The following is an 18,981-nucleotide window of genomic DNA, read 5'->3' as shown; positions in this document are numbered from 1 at the left end:
TGTACAATTTGGCAAGTGTTTAAATAAAGAGTTTTATTTAATTTCGCGGGCACTATGTCGACTAAGCATGCAAAGACAAATTTAGGAAATACAAAACCATACATTTATATGTCATATCATAAATGTTTCCGACTTGTTTTTGTTTCAGAGATAGTTGAGGCTCAATGAAATCTGTCTCCCCTTTTAGTAGAATAGATATGCAGGCGTTGCTATAATGTTGCTTCATAGAAATGAAGAGTTTATAATTGGGTAGTAAGGAGTGTTTTATTGGTTGATTCATGCTCATCTCTTTTGTTCGTTAAACTTGTTCTCAACCAACCCTCTTCGTCAATATCAAGATACGTGATAGAGTAAACTGTATCTGTTGAGTCTTATATTTTTTTAATTTGAATGGAAAATACGAATCCAACATTGTCACAAATTTGGCACTATTCAGTGAGATGACATAATCCATATAGGGGAAAATGAAGTTTCAAGATAATGGTAGCGATTTTTGAGTCGTCATCAGAAGCTTTTGCATGAAGTCAACCTTCTATGAAAAATGAACTAGTCATTCAAGCCATTTAGGAAGTCTACTTGTAACTCGAATCGTTGCGTATTAATGGATTTATTTCTTCAAAATTATTCTTATTTAGTGAGTTAATGCATTTAAACAATGAACAACGCAATTTAAGCAATCAAGAAGTCAAGTTTTATAATGTGTTTATTGTTTTTTTAATTTTTTTTGAAATTTCAATTTTCATCAATTTCTTTCCTTTTTTATTTATTTTATTTTTTATGGTCCACATTAAATAATTAGAAGGTCTTTTCACTGCATCAATATTTATAACGAAACTACAAATCAAACAATTAGAAAAGTCGAAAGATGTTTATTTCAGTCTGGTAGTTACAATTCAGATTGCATTCTCTTAGTTTCGCCCCCTTTATTTCAAGCAATAGTAGGATTCGCACACATTTGTTTATTCCTTTTTTTATTTTCAATTTTTCAGATTCTTCAGAATTTGTTCATCAAATCTTATTTTGCCCACATTCAATGTTTAAATAGGAAAAAATGCTCCAAAGCTGTCTTTTTCGCAGATAGCGGTATTTTGGGCAACTGTATGAGTTGTTATGATTTACAGTTTGATTAGAAGTAAGCATAATTTAACAAAATTTATGATGTCAAAAACTTCTTTGATAGTTATTACAGGATTTTACTTAGTTTTAAGTGATTAGAAGTTGCATCAGAAAGAAAAAATTGGGTTTTTACACATTTTGTTAACTTTTACTCGAATTACAGGAAACTTGTGCTGCCTATCAAAAACACGCTTTAAATATTTAAAAATGCATTTGATTAATGACTGTTAATATCTCTGCTAAACGTATAAATTGTTTGTATATGTGAATTTAGTATATAAAAGTCATATTATGCAATCAAGCTTAAATCTTAGAAAATATGCTCTTATTCGTCCTTGGTGGTTTGATCTTGATTTGCCGGAAATTGCACCGTACGCTTTTTTACAACCGGCCAAACCGGAAAGTAAAGATGTGTAGCTTTCAAATGATATATAATTTGGCCGTGTGTTAGATTGAGCTCAGTATTATCAAAATATCCAGGAATTTGTTCGTTAACAGAATGATCGTTAAAAATACTAGCAATATTTACAAAATCAAAACCTTTATTGACATACTTTATTTTAATAAAATGTTTTTTATGATCTTCAGGACGATTAATTTTAGGAAACAGTGTAGAATAACAAAATGCCATTATACTTTGAACGATTGCTATAAAAAATTGTGTTGCAATCCTCTAAAATTTTATTTTATTTATTTATTTGGTAATGAACAGAGCTTTGTTAACAGATAATGTCTGCCATTGATTTTTGAAATAGAAATTAGGTCCGGAATATTGGTATGATTGGACCGAAATTTTCTTTGATTGCGATTTTTTCTACGACCATGAGAACGTTTTTTTTCGAACAGTTTTAGAAACAATATCCAAAATGTTAACAGAATCGATTCTTGATATATTGCCAATTCCCATGATATTATCAGTAAGACTGAGAGGGTAGACTGTCAGTAATTTTTTAATCCAATTTAATTCAATTATTTTCCGTGATCGTACAAACTTTGAATGAGATCCACCAGGCTGCTTATTTACAACTACCAAAGGTTGAACTGCTAAATATTTAATAGGATGATTGTGCTTCTTAAGGTGTTGATAAATGATACTTTTGAATTTATTGGGTCTTTTAAAACGATACACATGTTCTTGAGTGCGTTTAGATAAATATCGTCCAGTTTTATCTACGTACTGAATACCGCATCCCAGTTTGTTTCATGTGGGTAAATAAATAGTACTGTTGGGTTTTCAAGTTATATCAGTTTCAAATTTAAAAAAAAATGTGCGACCATTAAATGTGGACCTTATCGTATTGTTGGTGGAGAGACGGGGATATGTAAGTCATTTTTTGGCATGACACTTATCGATAGAAGGGTAACCACGATTTTTATTGTTAAAAATGTTAGCGATGGTCGTATTTTTAGATAAGCGATTAAGAAGATTGAGACGTGAATATACCCTTTGAACGAGTTTAGTATTTAATATTTATCCATTTCTAAGCTTCATATTTGTTTTTTGTTTGTGAATTATATTAGAAAGGAGCAAAGACTGGCGTCAAGTATATGAACCAGCATACAATAAATTATGTTATGTAAAAATGATAAATCTGTTCGGCTAAAGATGTCAAACGCTATCCGTATTAATTACCCGAAAAAGATAGGGTATATCAGGGTAGCGACTGACGTATGACTAAATAGTAGAATGGGGCTGAATATTGAAGCACTACTTTTTGATAAATATTCCTAAAGTAATGAACTAGAGAAGTTCTCGCTCGGATACACACTCCATAATCTAGTATATTATAAGAGCATAAACCTAAAGCATGGGGAGGCACTCTTCTGTCTTATCACAGCACTAAAGACAAACTCTGTAAAAAAATAAGTGTAACTGTGAGCTACTGCTCACTGATGATACCCCCGCCGCAAGTGGATAATGTCAATAGTGTAAAAATATGTAAGTGTTCGGTAAACAGGAAGTTGTCAAGTGATGATCTGAAAACGCATCACACGGTAAAGCTGACTTATATAAACCCTGAAACCAAATTTCAGAAATCCTGGCATTGTAGTTCCTGAGAAAAATGCGACTAAAAATGTTCAACTCGGCCATCATGTGTTAAATGATATAAGTGTTCGGTAAACAGGAAGTTGTCGAGTGATGAATCTGAAAATGCATCACACGGTATAGCTGACTTATATAAACCCTGAAACCAAATTTCAGAAATCCTGGCATTGTAATTCCTGAGAAAAATGTGACGAAAATATTCATGGGACGGACGGACTGACTGACAGACTGACGGACTGATGGACTGACGGACTGACAGACTGACGGACTGACGGAAGGACAGACAGAGGTAAAACAGTATACCTCCTTTTTTCAAAGCGGGGGTATAATAAAATTGAGAATGGAAATGGGGAATGTGCCAAAGAGACAACAACCTAACCAAAGAGCAGACAACAGCAGAAGGTCACCAACAGGTCTTCAATGCAACGAGAAATTCCCGAACACGGAGGCGTCCTTCAACTGGTCCCTAAACAAATATATACAAGTTCAGTGATAATGAACGCCATACTAAACTCCAAATTGTACACAAGAAACTAAAAGTTAAAATAATACAAGACTAACAAAGGCCAGAGGCTCCTGATTTGCGACAGGCGCAAATATGCGGCGGGGTTTGTGAGATCTCAACCCTCTCCCTATACCTCTAGCCAATGCAGAAAAGTAAACGCATAACAATACGCACATTAAAATTCAGTTCAAGAGAAGTCCGAGTCTGATTTCAGAACATGTCACCAAAGAAAATAAACAAAATGACAATAATACATAAATAACATCAGACTACTAGCAGTTAACTGACATGTCAGCTCCAGACTTTAATTAAACTGATTGAAAAATTATGTCTTCATCATATCATATAGTGTTTCTTTCTTAGTTGTAAAGTTAGTTTTGCCGCTTAACACATTGTTATTTCACTAGTTATTTCATTTCAAGTCATACCACATCTTCTTATTTCTATGAAGATAAGAAGGCGAACTTCTTCTAGACTTAGCAGTATATTATTGTTGGCAAGTTCAATGGGATGATTTCAAATCAAGAAGTCATTTAAATATTGATTATTGAGTTATACGACATTGTCAATAAACCAGAAAGTGAAATTAAAAAACCAAGCAAGATACAAAGTAAACTAGCGAAGTTTATGCCCCAAAGCATTATTTCAATCTTTTGATTAACATGTGAAACGAAGTCTAGTCTTAGTTCATCTCCACATCAAACTGAAAATTAAAAGATTACACACAATCTTTTTTTATCCTGTCAGAAATGACGAACAATTTATGAAGTAGATTTTCCAACTAGAGACAGTCCAAATTTAACCCTGGTAGCTATGATAAGTTTATATACAACTACTGGGTCGATGCCAGTACTGGTGGAGTTATTAAGTCCTCGAGGGAATCACCAATTCAGTAATCAGCACTTTGTGCTGACATGAATTATCATTGATATGGTCATATGTTTTAATAAACTGTTTACAAAATGTTTGAAATTTTGAAATAAATACTACGGCTTTTCTACCTCAGGGATGAATTACCTTGGCTGTATTTGGCAAAACTTTTAGGAATTTTGGTCCTGTTTGCTCTTCAACTTCGTATTTTATTTTTGCCTTTTTAATTTTTAGGGATTCGAGCGTCATTGATGAGTCTTTTGTAGACGGAAAACGCATCTGGCGTAAATACAAAATTTAATCCTGGTATCTATGATGACTTTATCTACCACCAGCAAAAGACATCAAGTGGCAGTAGGTTGATATGGTAAGTTGTAAGTATTTTGAACAGTATGTGTTTTTTATCATATACTTAATAAATAGAAAAATGAAATAAATAAATGCTCACAGTTCATTTAAGCTCACAATCTGCCTCCAAAAGAAGCATACATTTCTGTTAATGTCCTTTTTTTCTGTTGAACTAATAGGAGATTTAGAGGTAATATCGAAATAAAAAAAGAACTAAATTACAGAAATGGCTTAAATTTTACAATTATTTGGTTTGTGTACAGCTTATTGGAAAACAATAATAAAAAATAAATGTCACATATGAGTTAAAAAAAGATATTTTAGTTTAAATGCCCCAAAAAAATGCATTTTTGCACCAAAGAGAGATAATTTGGAGCTTTTTTCAATGATATAAACATTTTAAAGGTCATCTGGTGCAAAACCGAATCGTTTTGTTTTTTGGTTAAATTTTGTACCATATCATAAAGTTATAACTAATAATGTAACAAACAAAATTTGTAATGAGGAAACAAATGTTTATTTTTTTGTTGAAATTGTACTACCCACAAGTCTCCTTAATGACATCACGTACGAAAAAATTAGTTTCAACAGTTCGACCTCAAAATCAAATTGCATTAGATATTTAACCAAAAAGGCTAAACTAAAATCAATGATCAACTACAGGAAACCATTGATACTACAAAATGTCACAAAGGTTTTCAATACATGTTTAATGTAACCACCCCTCTTGTCACTCAAAGTTTGAGTTCTGTTAATAAACATTTAGTTTACCAAATTTAGATGTAATTGCTTTTTCCGGCGCAATGAGGTCATATATGAAGTCATGTTAGGAAATTATTGAAATATACTTCAACAAAATATATTCATTCATTTAACAAAAATGATTGATATAATGCAGCTATATATTTTGTTAACTATAATATCAGTTTCTGGTAAGTTATTTATTCAATCAATCCTTGTTTAAAGAGTTAACATTTTATTGATAGTAACATATATTTCCCTTTTATACTTGTTGCCTAGCAGTGAGTTATTTGCCATTCAAATTAGCAATCACTCATCTAATTTAGATGTTGACGGTTTTTCTTGAAACTGATCAACTATGTGTATTGTAAAACAGCAGTTATAACATAGAAAAAGTAAGAAAGCATGGTGCAATCGAAATCTATAAATCCATTAACAACAGACAACAGAGTTGTAAAATTGAAAATACCTAAACAATTTAACTAAGACAAAAGAGTCAACTTATATCTTGAAACATGACGGTTAAGCTTGATCTACTAAATGCACCGTTCGTGTTATTAATGACAGATTAAAACTTGTGGTAAGGAGGAAGTGATTGCAATGATAACTGAAACATACTTTTAATCATCTCTGAAAAACACATATTTCAATTAACTTAAGATTCATGCTTGAATAAATACCAAAGAGATATAAATGAATTTTTATTTTGATTGGCAAAATAAAGGCCACGGCTCACAAATTAATCAAACATTAATTTATCATCAATAAAGATGAAACATTAGCATGATCATGAGTCACAAATGATCAAAATTAACACATGAGCGTGGATCACTGTTGATCAGTTATAATATCAGAATGGATCACGATTGATCAATTAAAAACTTTAGCATGGATCACGATTGATCAATTATAACATTAGCATGGATCAAGAATGATCAATTAGAACCATCTGTACAAAAAAAGCAATTTATCATTACTGTCCAATACTGACATTGACTTTAAAAATACTGGCTCTGGGAACAGAAGCTCAGTAACGGATATTAGAGTCCATTATGTGAACATGGTGCAAGATTGTTGGCGTTGTGTCGCTTTCCCGCCAATGTTCTTCAGATAGTCCTTCAAGAAATTAGTTGGAAGTTAATAGAATGAAAAGTTCATTAATCCAACGCTTCTGTGTCAAAATATTTCAACATTTGTCCATTAGTTAAGGTGTACAAAGTTCAACCATAGAATCACGATCAAAATTTGAACGGAATATAGCGAATAAAATCTCATCTTGAGCCATCTTGGAATTTCTACACTTGGTGAGCAATGACGAATCATCATACAACATCGGGTGCATTTTTCTTACATTACATAGAAATATATTAATACAAAACCCAGAATTTACTCTGACGAAAAATGTCTGCCTTTTCTTCTTAAATCTCTGAACGCCAATGCAGGCGATATATTGACGTCACAGACGATATTGGTCCGCTAGGCCACATGACCCTAAATGAACGATGACCCTATTTTTTTATTTCATTTTTCTATTAAGTATAAGATAAAGTTCATTTATAGAAAAATATAGCGAAATCCTATTTTAAATTAAAAAAAAATGATTTAGACCCGCGAGCCCCCTTAATGAGAAAGAAGTTAAATTTCAGCCTGTAAAATTAAAGTTACCGGAATCTGTATCTCATAAAGCAGGTAAATGTTTTGGTTTATTAAAGTTATGGACAGTAATTCAATGTACAAATCATAGTTGTGTAATCTGAACATTATCTTTTATATTTTTGTTACTAGGAAGTTCAGTCTTCATTGGATTCCCAGAAAGTAACTGGACAACGAGTTCCCATGTGTGCACACCGCCATTGATAGAACAGATAAACATCTCTACCATATTTAATAACTCATCGAATTACATGGTTTATAAAAATGTAGAAAAAGCTTGGACAGGAACCGTTATTAAATACACAAAATGGGCTGCCTTTATAGGTATATTCCGTGTTTGAAATATATCTGTAGTATTTATCATTAAAAGATAATGCTGAACATAAAAATCATTTTTTTTAAATCCGAAAAAAATTAAGCAATTGGGTTTTAAAAAAAAAGAATACTTTGTTAAACAGTTTCATTGTATAATCAAATATTTTCTACTATTTTTTTTTATCAGAATTACTCCCTCCCTCTGTTATATTTTACAACTGCTTTTATTGTTCCGGTCCGAAAATGCATTTTTTTGCAAAGACAGTTTGATATAAAATATTGCAAGAAAGCAGATGAATCAATTTACTGCTTTATTTTACAGGGTGTGGCAAAAGTCTTTCGCCTTTAAATTCGGGTATAAGTGTACATACGGTTGAGGATTGTTTAAAACATTGCTCTGAATATCCAGTTGCTACCTCCTTTGTTATTAAGGTATGATTTTAAATTCAAACGCTAGAAGGTAAAAGAATAGTCTTCTCCAGCTTAGTTATTTTGTGCTGCACAGTATTTGTTCGATTCTTGGTATCCTTTTTATTTATCATTAACCAATATGGTATCTTTGCAATCACACCAGGTTATTTTATCTAGCAAATATGGTAGTCATAAGTTATCAAGTTCATGTTATATGTCGTTGCAATAATCAAATTTAAGAAAAATAATGTTCAAATCATGATTTGCTATTTAAGTGGCACTAGCTACGAGATATATGAAAAAAATCTAAAATGAGATGTTTTTTTTGTTTCGTAAAATAATTAATGAAAGTGAATAGTGTTATAATAATTCGATTTTAGCGTCCAGTATTGTTTAATTTTGTCAAGATAAACTAAGAGACATTACTGGTGAATTATTAACTTCCAAGTATATAGTTCGACCTCATTAAGTCCGTATTTATGCGAACGTCAATTCAACTCCTGAGCTAGAGATGGGTAACGTATGCTTCGTACGTGTTGAGTTTCAAGGAAAAGAAAGTCAACAGTGAAAGTGTAATGCACGAGTTCGTTTCTATTTCTATCTTTATTTATGTTTTATCGCTTATTTGACGATCTAATTACTCCGGAAGTCAACTCGATAAATAATAAGATGGCGTCTAGAATTAAATATACACGAAACGAAGTTACACATCCTCGAACCAATGCCCTGTAAATTGTATTTTTGTACTTTTTCAAATATGGATATATGTTTTTGTGTTACAAATGAAACATGAGGATTTGGGTCATATCGATAAACATAAATTTGACAGCTTATAACCCTTTACAGAAATCAATTGAATTGAAAATAAATCATGGTTTAAAATATAAGAATAAGTATCCAGATTGCTTTTAGATAAATTGTTAATTCTTTAGTTAATCTAATTATAAAACGTCTGTCGTTTGTGTTAGTCATTCTTTTATTCAACTCTTAAAAAGTGGTATCTCCTATTCATTGTTGTATTGCTTTACAATATTTTCTTTTGATTTCACAACCAATCGTGTTGAATTCTATTTTTGAAATTAAAAAATTGGATGAAGATTTATTAATAAAAGCAAAAGCAGTATACCACTGTTCAAAAGTCATAAATCGACCGATAGAAAACAAACTAAAACTGAAGGGAACATGTCAATTATTCAAAAAGAAAAACAACAAAACAAACGGCACACTAAAGTGCAACAAAATGCAAAAAACTACAACAAAAGCTACAATGCAACACACACAGAAATGAACTAAAAGATAACAAATGCCATTTTCCTGACTTGGTACGGAACAATTTGAAAAATGTTGAATTTCTATCCATTTGATGATTTAAGCCTTTTTCAACTGATTTTTGTAGTTCGTTCTTGTGTTGTAACTGTAACACCATTTTCAACGGTGAGAGGGAAAGGTCGAGATTCCATAAACATGTTTAACCCCGCCACATTATCTATGTATATGCCTGTCCAAAGTCAAGAGCCTGTAATTCAGTGTTTGACGTATGTCAATGGGTTACATATTTGTTTTTCGTTTATTTTTTGTACATAAATAAGACCGTTAGATTTCTCGTTTGAATTGTTTTATATTGTCATTTTGGGGCCTTTTATGGCTGACTATGCGGTATGGGCTTTGGTCATTGTTGAAGGCAGTACACTGACCTACAGTTGTTAGTTTCTGTGTCATGGTGGTCTCATTTGGAGATTTATCTCATTGGCAATCATACCGCATTATTTATTTATTTTTATTAATCCTGGTTTTGTGGAAAGCAAATCATCACCCTGTTATAACCATGTTAAATAAACCATCAACATGACAACATTGCACAGGATGCAGTAAATATAAATGCAAGAACATTCAAGACAGAGAAATATCTTCTTTATTGTACATATTATAAAAATGTATAGCTAAGATTCTGTTCCTTTCAGAGCTCTAGATGCTACTGCCTTAACAATAAACCCGAAACTAGTGGTACCTGCAGAACAAGCTGTACTAATGCCAGCAACACTCCTTGTAGTTCCGATCGTTCAGCTCTTGTGTTTAAATTTGTTAAAGGTAAACATTTGTATTATTGTAGATATTTGTGTTTTAATTTTCAACATTTTTGCCTGGAAAAGAGGGACAATAGACAACAGAGGGACAGTTAAACTCATAGATAGATTATAAACTTACAACGCCTTTGAAAAAGAAAAAGACAAACAGACAACTGATAGTACACAAGACACAATATAGAAAACTAAAGACTAAGCAATACGAACCCCATCAAAACTGATTGACCTCAGGTGCTCCGGAAGGATAAGCAAATTCTTCTTCACATGTGGCACCCATCGTATTGCTCATATTATTGCAAACCCGATACATTGTCTAATTCGTTAGGTCATGAAAAGGGGAGAGGATTGTTGTTACGACATAAGGAACATATCCAATATCATCTGTGAAACGGTTATTCTAAAAAGGTCAACCAACTGATGATAGCGTCCGTAAAATTTACGAAGGGATGATTTCAACTTCACCATTTAGAAAAACCTACAAGATAATTGAAAAGAAATTTATGTTGTTTTTCAAAGGCAACTTTTTTTTATTTGCAGATTTAAAAAACATTGAACCAGCTAATACGTATATTGAAAAAGAATGTATCACAACAACCAAAGAGAAAAGCAAGTTTATTATCCGTGACTGCAATGAAAAAAACTTATTTGGATGTAAAAATACGTCATGTAAGTTTACAAAGACTCTTGCCTTTGTTTGCTTGTATTATTTTTAATCTTAGTTTCTTGTGTACAATTTGGAGTTTAGTATGGCGTACTGAACTAGTATATATATTTGTTTAGTGGTCAGCTGAAGGACGCCTCCGGGTGCGTGAATTTCTCTCTGCATTGAAGACCTGTTGGGGACCTTCTGATGTTGTCTGCTCTATGTTCGGGTTGTTGTCTCTTTGACACATTCACCATTTCCATTCTCAATTTTATTAATCTATTATTAACCGTGGTCACATAGGTCTCATATGTCCAAGAGTTTGATAGTTATAGGCTTTCAATATTTTTGTGAATGTTTCTGATAAATGTATATCAAGAAAATCGTTCGAACGCAGCTTTGACAATACTTTGTATTTCCCTTTGTCATACAGCTACTTGTGTTTTCGTCAATTAAAGTAGATTTGGCTGTCAAATATTTGGTTTAGACAAATCCTGATGATGGTATTAAAACAACTTCAGACGCGACAAATAAAGTTTACGTATACGAAAAGTAGTAAGATATTATCATTAGTAAAGTAGCTTGTCAAAGTAACAATTTTATGATAAATGTGTCATTATATTATTTGTATGTGCGTGAAAGAAGTGCAACATTTAACCTCGATTTCTTTAAAAATGAGCAAAATATCTGTAAACAAATGTGTACTGTAAACAGTAGACTTTTAAAAGCATAGTACTGTCCTATGTCCGTCATAAAAAAAATTGTTTATAAATTACATTCATCGTATCATAATGTGAACGGGGTTGGTAATACAAATATATAAACGATTTTATTTTTCTTATTTTGGTTGATTATGAATTGCATGTGCGTCTGATAGTTTTATAATTATTATTGCAGCTGAGCTGATATCCAGGTCATGGTATGACTATCAAGAGTATTGTTTGACAAAACATCAAATTTCCGTATTGTATAACACAAATACAATAGGAAACGACGCTTTAGCAGACCACTCTTATTGGACTCCGATTTTTAGGTCACATACCGTAGTTGATGGTAACTTTGTTATATATTTTTTTGCCTTGATTTTGCACATTATCGTCAGATATATTATTTACGTGTTTATAGTTTCCTTTTATCTGTTCATTGTGCAACATGTGTAAAGATGCACTCTAGGCAGTGAAGTCAAATTGATATAAAAACTTACATTACTTGGTGACATTCATCCCCTCGTGCTGGTATATCTTACTTGTTCTTTTGAATCTATTATTTGATTTAACTATTCAAATCATTCTTAGGAATATTTTCTGACAAGTATTTTTTATTGTTTGTTAATGTTTATATCTTCAATTTCCATACAATGTAAATGCTTTACTTTGATTCATCTATTATTGCATATTAAATGTTGGTTGCACATATCCATTTTTGCGAAAAATAAAAAGAGACCTTGAAAAATTAGATTGTTCAGTTCAAAACGTCTCAGCTGCTCTTAAACATTTTTAACTGTCGGCACCCGTCCCCTTGTTCTAGTCAAGGGAACATTCGGTTATTATAATTATGTTTTATATTTACAGGAATAGTTACAGGAAAAGAAGTATGTCTTACCGTCTCAAAAAAGGAATCGAAATATTTTATTGTGGAAAATTGTACAGCTCAGTTTCCATTTCTATGTTCAGGAGTTCGTAAGTGTTTACTTTTTATTTTTATTTGTTGTCATGCTTTCAATTTTATGTTGATTTTTTTTATAGTTATTACAGATTTTATTTCTATACTTGACAAATTTTATGACCCGTAAAACTACTACGGATAATAATTTGATGAACAAAACTCTTTTTACTGTTTAAAAGCAAGAATCATAATCTCAAAGCCAAGCTTTGTGGTACGTATATTTCAAATACAAAAATGTCAGAAATAAAGTCTTTATGAATTGGAAAAAAAACGTATTTGGTGATGATTTACATGACAGAGCGATCAAAAGAAATGATTTTCTAGTCGCAGTTTTTATTTTTTGCCCACCAAAGGGTCAAGTGAGCTTTTCTAATCACTTTGCGTCCTTCGTCTGTCGTCGTCTTCTGTTAATGTTTTTAAAATCCTCTCTTCTGAAACTGTTTGGCCAAATTTAACCATACAAGATCACCTCCATCACTAGGGTATCTCGACATGGCTAAAAACAGACCATAGCGATAAAATACAGGTTTTGCTTTATATCTCTGAAACTGAAGCAATAAAAGCACATATGACATGTGATAAATATTAACATTAGGTTAAGATCTATCTTTCCTGAGATTTTCAGACGAATCAGACAAGCTGTTGTTGGGTTGCTGCTGCTGAATTATTTATTTTAAGGAAATTTTGCGGTTTTTGGTTATTAGCTTGAATATTATTATAGATAGAAATAAACTGTAAACAGCAATAATGTTCAGCAAAATAAGATCTACAAAAAAAGTCAATCACGACAAAATGGTCAATTGACTCGAACAGGAGTTATAGACCTTATACATGTTATAGTAAAATTTAACAATTTGTTTTAAACTTTTATAACATTTTACGAAAGTCTTTTCCGGAAACAATTGAGACAAATTTAACCAAACAGGGCCACAATCAGCATACGGGTATTTAGTTTTAAAAATGTGTCCGATGACCCTGTCTACCAACCAACATGGCAGACGTGGCTAAAAATAGATATTAGTGGAGAAATTCATTTTTTTACTTACATCTCTGAAGGAAAGCAAAAGTATAACGGTTGCATTATTTCATTAGTCAATACAAAAATATAGTAAATAAAAGTATCAGGTGAGCGACACAGGCTCATTCGAGCTTCTTTTTATAATTGTTTGTGAGGTCTTCAACAACTTGTAGAAAGTTTAAATAATTAGTCAGTACTGTTATGATATTCACCAGTAAACATTACATTCATAATTCAGGTCCTAGGCAGTTCATATAAATAGGTTGATTATATGTTGCTTTGTTGCCGTTCAGTTTCAACATTTTAGGCATATTTAAGACGAGTTATCACAGTCATTTTGATCTGTAGTGTTTTACTGTTTGTCCGATGGTTAAATGTATTCATTAATATTTGAATTACCACACCAAAATAAGGGAAAAAATATAAAATGGCTGAAAGGAAATGATTTTCCATTTTTAATCTATAGAAATGATTTTTCTCTTGATACATCAGAAATATATATATATTTGACTCCAAAGAGTTGGTGAACATAAATTCTCGATTCGAGTTGAAGACTAATTGCACCAAATAGAAAAGAATGTTGTTTTTGTCCTGAGACGGCAAACTAGCAATAAAATTTCTAACAAATATATTAATCCTTGTAAATAGACAAGTGGCTATGGAATGTTTATATCTTTTCAAGGTCTGTCAACAGTGGTTTAAATAGTATCGCAAGTTTTATTTCTTTTCTTGGGTGTTTTGAGTTTCATTCCTCCCTTGTTGTAAACAATTATGAAGCGTTTAATGACAGAAACTTCGGCGCATTATGGATAACTATCCATTAGAGGATAAAGATATGAACAATTGCAAGTCTCAGAATTGCACCATTGAAATAGTTCAAGGTTCACATATAAAGATCATTACTAATTAATTGAAAAACTTAGAGCTTAATGTTATTAAGTCATTTACGGTTTTGGTATACGTTCGATTGGTTCTAATGTGACACACAAACAGCTTCTTATAAAAAAAAAATTATTTTAAAATACTATTTAATTTAAACTATGTATATGTACAAGTTGCGATTTTTTTTTTAATCCTCTGCAAACGTGTTTATTTATTAATTAACAGTAATTAGTTTAATTAAACTAGTATAGAAAGCATCTAGTGGAACTTGTATTTTTAGAAAAGAAGAAAACGATATATAGGAGTACACCGCAAAATAGATATCCACGCTTCATCAATCTTCCATTAGGTGGTAAGTTGTACCCAATGTAAATATGTAGGAAATACATACCCAAGGAGTATCAATAACCATAAAAACAAAACCATAGCTAAAATAGATAAAAGCAAAAACACAACCAAAGGTCCGTACAGCACTACATTACAGAAAAAAATAACGATTGAATAATATAAACACCACTAAAACCTTAATAGACAAATAGATGCTGAATTAAGCTTTTATTTTGAAGATCACTATGGATAGAAAATTCAAATACATGTTTGGTTAATCAGGGCCAATACCAATTTATATGTAATAAACATAAAAAACAAAAAGAAGTTTAACCCCTCCGCATTTTTGCGCCTGTTCCAAGTCAGGAGCCCCTGGCCTTTGTTAGCCTTGTGTGATTTTTAGTTTTAGTTTCTTGTGTTAATTCAATTTTATTAAAGTTATTCATAAGAAGTTACCGATAGAATGACAACCATACAGACGAATAGATGGAGAAGTGGATTTATAATGTTAATTACATTAGGACGCAATTTGGAGGTGGGAGGGGGGAAGAGAAAATATGGGTCATGGAACTTGATTTCTTGTTAAAGACACAATTTTTGTCTTCCTGAAAATTCTTTTACAATAAATACATTCTTTCTCTTATATCGCTAAATGAAAAGATGGAGTCGAACAATCAAATATTCTGTTTTTGTAGAAACCGTTATTGAGAGGTTTAGCTAGCTATAACAAACAGACTTTATCCATCATTTTCTACATAAGAAAATGTTTGTCCCAAGTCAAGATCTGAGCGTTGTTATCCATTCGTTTGATGTGTTTGAGCATTTGATTTTGCCGTTAGTTATGGATTTTCTGTTTTGAATCCTCGGAGCTAGTATGTTTTTGTTTTTACTTTATAATAATACGAAACCTGGCATAATTTCCTTCATACGATTTTTACTCCTTTTCATTTAAAGACAAATAAATGAATCCTTGTAATGTGAATTCCTTGAGACTATACCAATATAGTCAGTAAAAGTACTCCTCAGTGTCAGTGTCTGGAGTGATATGGAATATAATTCTATTATCAAATGATTTGAAATCCTATTTTCAAAATACCGCTTAAAATTGCTTAACTTTTGTCGACGAATGCGTTTCTGAATGTCTTTGCTATTTTCCGCCTCTCTCCACTCTAGGAAGTAACGTAAAAATATATTAAAGATAGGATCACCATTTTTAATTTCATATCCCCTTCATGATTTTGTGTTTCTTTCTAAAACATGTCATTAGGAAGGTATCTGTAAATGCGTGTCAAAAAGAAACATGCATATATTTAGCTTTGGTTTTAATGTATTTTTTTGGTTCATTCATATAATAAATTTATCCGGTTTAATGGTGTATCTGTCCTTGTCAGTATGTAGCATCTTGACAGGTAATTGATATAGGAATATGTGGTATGAGTTCCAATGAGATAACTATCCATCCAAATCACAATTTGTAAAAGAAACCAGTATAGGCCAAAGTACGGTCTTCAACACAGATCCGTGGCTCTCATCGAATGTCAAGCTATAAAGGGCCCCAAAATTACAAGTGTTAAACCATTCAAGTTTGCAACTACCTTATTTTATTCTTTAATTTGAGTTTAGTGCGGTGACCTATAGTTGTTAATGTCTGTGTCATTTTGGTCTCTTGTGGACAGATGTGTCATTGGCAATCATACCACATCTTCTTTTTTATATAGATTATATATCTAATTTTAAGGAACGACTGGTGAACCTTGCCTCAGTTTTGCCTGAAGATGCATACTCCCTTAAATTGAAAAACAAATATCTTATGTTACGCTACAGAATATACAAATGTCGTTATTTAAAATTAATTTTGTTTCATGCCTTTAGGTTTGTCAGCAATTGTGTTTTATAATCACACGGTTTTTACGCTAAATCTCACTTACCAATTATATAAAATTTGTTTGGGTTGCTCGTTCAGTTTTGTCAATATAAACAGAACCAAGTTGGAGGGTTAGGTAGTTGTAAATCCAGGTTAAAACCACAAGTTCATTCTGAAAATGTATGTACCAAGTCAGGAATATGACAGCTATTTTCCATTGGTTTCTAAGGTTCGTAAATTCTAACAGTTTGATTTAGTCCGGTTCTGTGGAGTTTTTGAATATAATTAAGATTTCTTTTTACGCCAAACAAAAAATAACTGGTACTTATTCATGACTGTGTCCTAGAACTCTAATTAACATTAGTATGTACAATTAATAAGAATAAACAAGAAGAAGTGTTTTAAGTATCAATAAGACAACTCTTAATCAAAGTTACAATTATAGATCAAAGAACGGCCTTCAACACAGATTTTCGGCTCACACTAAAAAGCAAGCTATTAAAGGCCCTACAATGGCTTAGTGCTAAACAATTAAAACAGGGGGAAAAAACCGACCGAGTCTACATAAAAAAGAGGAACGAGAGACACTTATTTATATGCATTACACCAACAGACGAACCTTTAAATTAATCTGCTATTAAAAAAACCAAACATCAAATGTTTAGGTTAACCCTTTCATGCATTCGTGTTCTCACTGCGTATATTTTATATTAAAAACATGTTTAAGATTATGAAAACTTTAACAATATCAGTGGTGTTAACTAGGACAGTAATTCATTGTATTATATAATTGATGATACAATTTTTCGTTGTTTACGTGTATAGGCTTTGAGCATCATTTTGTTCCCAATTGAAAACCAACTTCATCAAAATATGAAATCCTACTGCATTTTAGAATATATTGAAAATCGATTTCTCATAATAACAACAAGACAAAATTCCGAAGAAAAAAACGCGTTTTCATTATTTCTTTCAGTTGAAAAACATTTATAGCTGCTTTAAAGTAAAATATGTTTTCTATTGTAGTTGTGGTAGCAGGCATTTTGTGTGTTATCATCCCGATATTAAGTATGGTTATTATCAGTGTTAAAGCATTCAGACGGTAAGTATCTTACTATAAAAAGAGATAGTAGGATTGTCATAATCATATGTAGTCCATTAGAACATACTCACCCCTTCTCGTCCAATGAAAAGTCAGTGTTTTGCCCTCTAATTTTCATAGTACATGGTTTTCCATGCACTATGAAATGCTATACATGAATGACTTTTCATTGTCAGTTAATTATGAAAGTGAACTCTTAATTGCTGCACTAATGAAGTGTACAATCCCCTAAGGCATTTTCCTTGGGAAAATAGCCAACTGATTAAAGGTGAAAGAGGAAAGATTAAAATAAAAACATTTTAATTTTGCAAAATTTCATGTATTTTCTAATGGTACACATATATAGAATACACAAAAAAAAATGGTAAGGATAAATAAAATAATATTAATATTTATTCAATTTATATACCTTACATTTGAGGGAATTATTTTCTTTTTCTTTCAAAAAAACAAAATGCCAGACTGCTGACATATAAAGCAAAGGATTGCTTTCGGAGAAACACAATACATTTAAATTTATCAATAAAAAGTGAGCATTTAATGTTGAATGGTCTGAATTTAAATATTCATACAGAGAGTTTTATATTTATTAAAAAAAAATCAAATTTCAAAAAGGGGATTTATATTACATTGTGTTGCTTTTTAAAATTAAAAAAAAATCTAAAGGTATATAGTATTAAATTTTACTTGAAGCAGAAGAAAAACAATTTATCCTTCACAAACTATGTCAGTGCTTTTTTATTTCATTCATTGAAATGATCATTACCTATGTTTCATATCTAGTTCATTATAAAAAAGTAAACTCTTATTTAGGTTTGAATATTACAATGGGAAAGGCAGTTTTGTAAGGTCACTCGAAAGTGTGAATATGTTCTAAATTGGTCAGACAATACTTGATCATGTTTAATGAAGATTTAAGCCCTTGGCTTCGCCTTGGGCTTAAATCTTCATAAAACATGACCAAGTATTGTCTAACCTATAAGTATACACTGTGGTTTTGTTACTACAATATTCTAGTGAGTGTATTAAGATTTTTTCTTTCAATTTAACATTTTTTTTTAACGTGTAACTCTTTGAACTAAATAAAGATATCATATTTTTTTTCTCACTTAGCTCTATTTTTTTTTTGAGGGAGGGGGGGGAATCAAACCAAAATAAAACAGCAATGGCTTACTACAAAATTATTTTACAGAATTCGCATTTATCAGAAAAAGTTACAGAAAGTTAATGAAATGTTACCTGGAACCGAATTTTCAAATTACACCGGAATAGAAGATGCTAACGTAGAGGTACACGATTCAGCATATAAAGAGCTCTCAGACAATGTGTCACCACTGCATAAACATATTCACGAAAGGAGAATGGATACATCAGAAGACACGGTTGATTA

The 18,981-nt window shown here is 31.5% G+C and overlaps 2 long non-coding RNA genes across 2 annotated transcripts; both read left to right on the top strand.

Moving 5' to 3' along the window:
* Positions 1 to 7,954: 7,954 nt before the first annotated feature.
* Positions 7,955 to 10,757, top strand: LOC139490289 (uncharacterized). The gene is made up of 3 exons (XR_011656267.1): positions 7,955 to 8,027; positions 9,968 to 10,094; positions 10,628 to 10,757. It is a non-coding gene; the product is annotated as an uncharacterized lncRNA (long non-coding RNA).
* Positions 10,758 to 11,657: 900 nt separating this feature from the next.
* On the top strand, positions 11,658 to 14,825 carry LOC139490288 (uncharacterized). The gene is made up of 3 exons (XR_011656266.1): positions 11,658 to 11,786; positions 12,305 to 12,412; positions 14,579 to 14,825. It is a non-coding gene; the product is annotated as an uncharacterized lncRNA (long non-coding RNA).
* The last annotated feature ends 4,156 nt before the right edge of the window (positions 14,826 to 18,981 follow it).

This window comes from Mytilus edulis, chromosome 9 (genome assembly GCF_963676685.1).
Source record: "Mytilus edulis chromosome 9, xbMytEdul2.2, whole genome shotgun sequence".
Lineage (NCBI taxonomy): Eukaryota > Metazoa > Mollusca > Bivalvia > Mytilida > Mytilidae > Mytilus > Mytilus edulis.
The sequence above is the reverse complement of the archived record's forward strand: the minus strand, read 5'-3'. Positions and strand labels throughout refer to the sequence as shown.